Below are 8,596 nucleotides of genomic sequence, written 5' to 3'. Positions count from 1 at the left end.
ACAGGACATTTTAGCGGACATTTTTAACTTCTAGGGGACATTTGAGCGCCGACATTAGAGCCATTTTAGCGCCAGATTTATCCGTTCACCTGTATTTTAGCGAAAAGCTAACTGATTGAATTATATTCACTAAACTTTGGGCATAGTGTAATTCATAGTGAACAAATAATGGTCCAGAGTTGTTCAATGCCCATTTAATGGGCAATGTTATAGTTGTCACCCAGCTATTATGTTTTTCTTGATACTTGTTTTTATTGATACTGTTATCAAATTGCAAAAAAGAAACATATAAAAAAAAATACGAAGTATAGAAGAATGTGCACAAAAATCTAGACAAGATATAGAGAAAGAACAGTTCCTAATGTAATTCAGCAGTATTGTACAGTGGGTATATCCAGAGCCCATTACGTATGTTCTTTCGCATATAAATTCCAGGCTAGATCGATTTTTAATATGAAATTAATCTTTTAGACATTTAGTGCTTTATTTTAATGGACATCATATGTTTTATATTGTGCTCTCGTGAGTCTGTTATTTATTTTTTTTTTATTGAATATTATAATGGGTTAAAAATATTTCGCTGAAATGGGCATTGACAATTTTAATTTTCGCTAAAATGGGTTAAAAATCAGGCGCTTATATGGGTTCTACTTTGGCGCTAAAAAGTCCGATTTTTTTCGCTCAAATGTTCTATCAATGCGCTAAAATGTCCTCCGCCGCGTGGGATATATCCATTTGAATTGTTGAACTTTTACATGACAATACATAAAAAAAAAATAGTATTAAAGATCAATAATTATAATAATGCTAATAATAATAGTTGCTATTGCTATGATAATAATTGTTAATGGTTTTATTATAAGCATAAAAGAAACTGACAAATACAACCATTATGAATGAAATAAAAATCTAAGACCACCACTTTGATTTGGTTTCTTTGTTTATATTTTCGGGATAACGTCGATAGTCCGACACTCATTGGTTCGACACTCATAAGTCCGACACTCAATGGTCCGACACTCATTAGTCCGACACTCAATAGTCCGACACTCAATGGTCCGACGCTCAATAGTCCGACACTCATTTGTCCGACACTCGATCATTTTCCTTGTTCAATGAACCATAAAATAAGGTCAGAAGACTCAGAACCCTATAATTTTGCATACAATTCAGAAAGATCACATCGATTTAAATAAACATGTGTACAGAGTTTCAAGTTGGTCTTCAATATCATTATACACTACCTTGAAAAACAAGAGTGGACACACCGAAATGTCTTGCCTGTGTTTTAAAACGTTAAATTCAAATTTAAATAATCAATGTCAGGGGCGGATCCAGCCATTTACAAAAGGGGGTGTGGTGTTCCCAACCCAGGATAAAAAGTGGGTGGTCCAAATACAAATCCCGATACAAATGCATTGATCGGCCATAAAAGGGGGTTCAAACCACAACCCCCAACCCCACCCCCTGGACCCGCCACTGAATGTACATGAGGTCAAGTTGAGATAAACCCTTTCAGACAAACGTACACTCATCGTTAGTCCGACACTGACGATTTCCAACTTTCGTTTTTCGAGTGAAACTGTGAATATAGAACATCGGGATTTTTGTTTTTAATTGAACATTGCCTCTACAAACTACTTAGCTTATATTCTTATACATTTCACCAATAAAAAAATCAGAATTTGTATGAAAAGAAAACCTACATGTACTGTAAATATAACCATACATGTTGGATCGAAATAAAAACTAAAATACCTCGTTCTAACTCAAAGATAGCAAGTCTTATGCACACACAATCAAGACATGGACAATATCACGATTTTCATACGGTGTGATAATTTCTTACATTATTTTCTCAAGTTGTAGATAGAATTGTTCATGGACGTAAGAAGAGCATTACACATTCTTATAGACTTACGCATGTTGTTCCGTTTTTGGACGAACTTACACCGTTCTTGAAACACGTATTTTTTGCGGGTCATTTAATGCGTCCCTATTTAATCATTTAACTAATGAATCTTTGAAAAATAGGATATAAAAAAACTGGAATTTATATAGAAATATATAGTAAATGAAGAACTAAGAATCAGTAAAATGTCATTGTAGCAAAATTGACATCGTTTTGAGTTTTATATTAATATGCACACGCCTTCAACCCATGTTTTCTGATCTGTTAATTTAAAGTTTAACTGATTTTACTCCGTTTTTTTTTTAAATGGCACAGATAAACTCGACGTCGTGCAAAACGTCTAAAACAACGTATTAATTAGCGCAACGGTGTATATTTTGGTGACTATGACGCATACATACTACTAAATATGATATTTAATTTGTGTTAGTGCAGTTTTAGTAGATATAAAATTCGGTCAATTGACAACATAACCGGGGAGTTTGAAAGAGGGGCAATATGCAAATGAAGCTGAAATAAGCCAATCAAATATTCGGATAGCTGTTGCTGATGTCATCATGACAAGTAAAATTATTATTGGTCAGTCTGGAAAAAAGTGCAGCGTTCTCAAACCATGTGGCATTTGAACTAACTCAAACCATATGGCATTTGAACTAAGACGTTTGAAGAAGCATGGCTTATGTTGTACAAGGTAGTCGAGGTGGAAAAATCTTAATACATGAAGGATACAGGTACCAGAAAAACAGAATTAGATTAAACGCAATTCACTGGCGGTGTTGGAGGAACACATGCAGAGCCCCTTTACGAACTGCAGTTTTTGACATACAAAATGCACCAAACAATATCGACGTTTTATATGTAAGTTGAATTCATTTCATAGATATAGGAAGATGTGGTGTGAGTGCCAATGAGACAACTCTCCATACAAATAACATGTATTTTATTCCTCAACATACTTTTATAAATAAAACATAATTGCATGCCTCTTGGAACCAAAGAAGTAAAATGAGAAACTTGGTCTTTATGTAAAAATGAATCCTTTTTTTATTTGGGGGGGGGGGGGGGGAGGGGCGATTATTATCTTATACATCTTGTACTTCAAGCATATCAATTTTACATTTGATACGAACATGTCTTATCGGTCACTTTTCATCATGACAATCTTTCTATTTGGTAAATTGTATTACATCCTGACCGGTTTTTACTTTAGAGATATAGAAATTACTCTAGAGCCTAAAAGAAGGTTTCTGCGCGCATATCTTTTTTAATTATTTCTTAGGTTTTTGAAGATAAGTACTTATACAGACTACATAACTTGCGACTGACTATCTTTTATGTTTCCGAGCATGATCACCAAGAAGACCAGGAAACAATTGACTCTGCATCAATAAGACAAAGAATGGTAAATCATGTATCTGCAAATCCAGAGGTCTCCGGAAGACAGGATTATGACAATGTTGTTCAGCAAGTCCGACGGAATGAACGGGATAGTATACCAACATAAGATTGCCTAAGATCATCACTTGACAGGACAAGAAGGAAACACATTCCCCCAATCCAAGCCACAATAAATGATGTGGCTATCAACGGGCGCTGGTGTCTTACCAAAGATGGTGATCAATTCCTAAGTAAACTAGATAATGGATGGGGAATTGGTGTTTTCTGCACTAGGGAGGCACTTATGTGTTTGGGATATTGTAATGGCATATATATAGATGCTACTTTTAAGTCTGTCCCGCGTCCATATATGCAATTTTTGACAATACACGGGTTCTACCGTGACTGGGTAATTCCATTTGTTTATGTTAACGACAGATAAGCATATTGGCAGCTATCGACAGATTTATATGAGACACATTAAACGGCGTTACAGAAGGTTAACCAACAATGATTTATCGCCACAAAACATTGTTTCAGATTTCGAGACCGGAATGATAACTGCAGCGGAACAGAATTTCCCCAAGCTAGGATGTGTGGCTGTTTCTTTCATTTCTGCAGAAGTATCTGGAGGCGACTTCAGAAAGAGGAACTTCGAAATGCCTTTAACAGACGTCTTGCACTGAGGAGATGTGTGAGAAAAATGATGGCGGTGGTTCGACAAAATTTCCAGTTGTTTCGTCAAGATGCAACTACTCAACGACTATGTCACAATTGTCAAGGTCTAAGGGAGCTATTAACTTATTTCCAACGAAATTACCTAAATGGACAGTTTAGCCCAGTTATTTGGAATGTCTACCAAAGAAATATGGACAATAGGACAAACAATCATGTCGAATGTAAGTGTATACATGTATGAAAAATTAAATCATAAAAGCATATGCTTTAATGACACTCCGTTACGGTATGTATCCCAAATCTATGTAGTATTAATAATTTGATTTATCAGTATTAATGGCCCCAATAAAAAAAAATGGAAAGCGATTCTGTCGCTTATGATCAGTCGTTGTTTTTCATAAAAGCTTCCGTGTAACAATCATACTCGAAATTCAGAAAGCAAAAATGCTTAAATTCAGTATCTCATGATTGTAAGAGTTTTACTTTTGTATTTCACTGAATATAAAGATGAAATGTGTTATTTAATCCTACTAAATCAGAATTGGGTCACAAAAAAACTTTCTGTTTTTCCTTTGAAAATTCATTATAAATATTTTTCAGCTTTCAACAAGAGATGGAACGCAGTAGTTGGCAGACGTCATCCAAACTTGTGGTACTTTTTGAAGAAGTTAAAAACAGAAGAGAGAAGGGGGGCCTTGTCCGTTGCAGCCGTTAGACGAGGCGATCGACCACCCGTTCGAAAGAGGAAGTACCGCCTTCTTTAAGAAAGGATAGATCGTTTAACGAGTTCCTACAGAAATGGACAGAGAACACTTAATCAGTACTGGGACGCCATGGTGTACACTGTTGCCCAATTTCACTGAAATGACTGAGATGTTTAGCCGTTTGTCGGTGGTGTAATAAAAGTTGAAATAAAACATATCTTACAAGTTTGTGTTCGTAATTCTAAAAAGTTCAGCAGAACGTGACATTCTTAATTGACCTTAAGACCAGTCATTACGCATCTACATCTATTTCAAATCTGAGTTTACTGTGACTTTCATCTATTACACCCACCCTCCTTTTTTACGATTGTACATGGGCATTATATTGTCTAGTTCGTTCGTCTGTCCGTTCATTCGTACGACCGATTGTCCAGATGTTCGTTTGTCCGTAAGTTCGTTCGTCTGTTCGTGCGAACAGATTTTTAGTCAATGTGGTTTATTATGAAGCAGTACTCGTATCAACTTGAAACTTAGTACACATGTTCCTTTGATGAGGTTTTTATTAATTGTATGATAAATTGGCTTTTATCTCAGTCTTATTGTTCACTTAACATAGTATTGGCATAATTTTTAAAAAGTACATTGCAATGTTAAAGTTAGTAAAGGCCGTAAGGTGGCCTATAGTTGTTAATTACTGTGTTATTTGGTCTCCTGTGAAGAGTTGTCTCATTGGAAATTAAATCACATCTTTTTGTATTTAGTGTCTCACTTGCGACTTCTGTAACAGAAAGAGAGACTGGGATAGTTTAGATTTTTGCAATGTTAATTTCACTTTTATTATAAGTAATATGTTAACTATATTTGGAGTATGGAATGATTGTATATCTGGCCTTTGTCTGAGACAGGTACAGTATTCGACAATCGATTGAATAGACAGTTTACAAAAATTACTATCTATTGTATAGTCAATTCAAATCAATTGACTACTGCTGTAGGATCAATCAATTGTTGTCGGTTTATTACTATCATTTGTAGTCAACTCAGTGAATCTATTCAATCAACCCTTTATTTTTAAAGTTAATTGTATTCAATCGTTACGATCGATTAAGAGTTGATCAACTCAGTCAACTCTATCTTTTGTATTTCAAGGGTCACGATCGTATCGATCGTGTTCATTCGTTACGATCGATTAAGAGTTGATCAACTCAATCAACTCTATCTTTTGTATTTCAAGTGCCACGATCGTATCGATCGTGTTCAATCGTTACGATCGATTAAGAGTTGATCAACTCAATCAAATCTATCTTTTGTATTTCAAGTGCCACGATCGTATCGATCGTGTTCAATCGTTACGATCGATTAAGAGTTGATCAACTCAATCAACTCTATCTTTTGTATTTCAAGTGCCACGATCGTATCGATCGTGTTCAATCGTTACGATCGATTAAGAGTTGATCAACTCAATCAAATCTATCTTTTTTTAATTTCAAGGCTCATGATCGCATCGATCGTATTCAATCGTTACGATCGATTAAGAGTTGATCAACTCAATCAACTCTATCTTTTTTATTTCAAGGGTCACATTCGTCTCGATCGTGTTCAATCGTTACGATCGATTAAGAGTTGATCAACTCAATCAACTCTATCTTTTGTATTTCAAGGGTCACGATCGTCTCGATCGTGTTCAATCGTTACGATCGATTAAGAGTAGATCTACTCAATCAACTCTATCTTTTGTATTTCAAGTGTCACGATCGTATCAATCGTGTGCAATCGTTACGATCGATTAAGAGTTGATCAACTCAATCAACTCTATCTTTTTTATTGCAAGGGTCACATTCGTCTCGATCGTGTTTAATCGTTACGATCGATTAAGAGTTGATCAACTCAATCAACTCTATCTTTTGTATTTCAAGGGTCACGATCGTATCGATCGTGTTCAATCGTTACGATCGATTAAGAGTTGATCAACTCAATCAACTCTATCTTTTGTATTTCAAGTGTCACGATCGTATCGATCGTGTTCAATCGTTACGATCGATTAAGAGTTGATCAACTCAATCAACTCTATCTTTTTTTAATTTCAAGGCTCATGATCGTATCGATCGTGTTCAATCGTTACGATCGATTAAGAGTTGATCAACTCAATCAACTCTATCTTTTATATTTCAAGGGTCACAATCGTATCGATCGTGTTCAATCGTTACGATCGATTAAGAGTTGATAAACTCAATCAACTCCATCTTTTTTTAATTTCAAGGCTCACGATCGTATCGATTGTATTCAATCGTTACGATCGATTAAGAGTTGATCAACTCAATCAACCCTATCTTTTTTTAAATTTCAAGGCTCACGATCGTATCGATCGTGTTCAATCGTTACGATCGATTAAGAGTTGATCAACTCAATCAACCCGATCTTTTTTTAATTTCAAGGCTTACGATCGTATCGATCGTATTCAATCGTTACGATCGATTAAGAGTTGATCAACTCAATCAACTCTATCTTCTTTTAATTTCAAGGCTCACGATCGTATCGATCGTATTCAATCGTTACGATCGATTAAGGGTTGATCAACTCAATCAACTCTATCTTTTTTATTTCAAGGGTCACATTCGTCTCGATCGTGTTTAATCGTTACGATCGATTAAGAGTTGATCAACTCAATCAACTCTATCTTTTATATTTCAAGGGTCACAATCGTATCGATCGTGTTCAATCGTTACGATCGATTAAGAGTTGATCAACTCAATCAACTCTATCTTTTTTTTAATTTCAAGGCTCACGATCGTATCGATCGTATTCAATCGTTACGATCGATTAAGAGTTGATAAGCTCAATCAACTCTATCTTTTATATTTCAAGGGTGACAATCGTATCGATCGTGTTCAATCGTTACGATCGATTAAGAGTTGATCAACTCAATCAACTCTATCTTTTTTTAATTTCAAGGCTCACGATCGCATCGATCGTATTCAATCGTTGCGATCGATAAAGAGTTGATCAACTCAATCAACTCTCTATCTTTTTTATTTCAAGGGTCACATTCGTCTCGATCGTGTTTAATCGTTACGATCGATTAAGAGTTGATCAACTCAATCAACTCTATCTTTTGTATTTCAAGGGTCACGATCGTATCGATCGTGTTCAATCGTTACGATCGATTAAGAGTAGATCAACTCAATCAACTCTATCTTTTGTATTTCAAGTGTCACGATCGTATCGATCGTGTTCAATCGTTACGATCGATTAAGAGTTGATCAACTCAATCAACTCTATCTTTTTTATTTCAAGGGTCACATTCGTCTCGATCGTGTTTAATCGTTACGATCGATTAAGAGTTGATCAACTCAATCAACTCTATCTTTTGTATTTCAAGGGTCACGATCGTATCGATCGTGTTCAATCGTTACGATCGATTAAGAGTTGATCAACTCAATCAACTCTATCTTTTTTATTTCAAGTGTCACGATCGTATCGATCGTGTTCAATCGTTACGATCGATTAAGAGTTGATCAACTCAATCAACTCTATCTTTTTTTAATTTCAAGGCTCACGATCGTATCGATCGTGTTCAATCGTTACAATCGATTAAGAGTTGATCATATCAATCAACTCTATCTTTTTTTAATTTCAAGGCTCACGATCGTATCGATCGTATTCAATCGTTACGATCGATTAAGAGTTGATCAACTCAATAAACTCTATCTTTTTTATTTCAAGGGTCACATTCGTCTCGATCGTGTTTGATCGTTACGATCGATTAAGAGTTGATCAGCTCAATCAACTCTATCTTTTATATTTCAAGGGTCACAATCGTATCGATCGTGTTCAATCGTTACGATCGATTAAGAGTTGATCAACTCAATCAACTCTATCTTTTTTTTAATTCCAAGGCTCACGATCGTATCGATCGTATTCAATC

The sequence above is a fragment of the Mytilus edulis genome, chromosome 8, assembly GCF_963676685.1.
Source record: "Mytilus edulis chromosome 8, xbMytEdul2.2, whole genome shotgun sequence".
Lineage (NCBI taxonomy): Eukaryota > Metazoa > Mollusca > Bivalvia > Mytilida > Mytilidae > Mytilus > Mytilus edulis.
The sequence above is the reverse complement of the archived record's forward strand: the minus strand, read 5'-3'. Positions refer to the sequence as shown.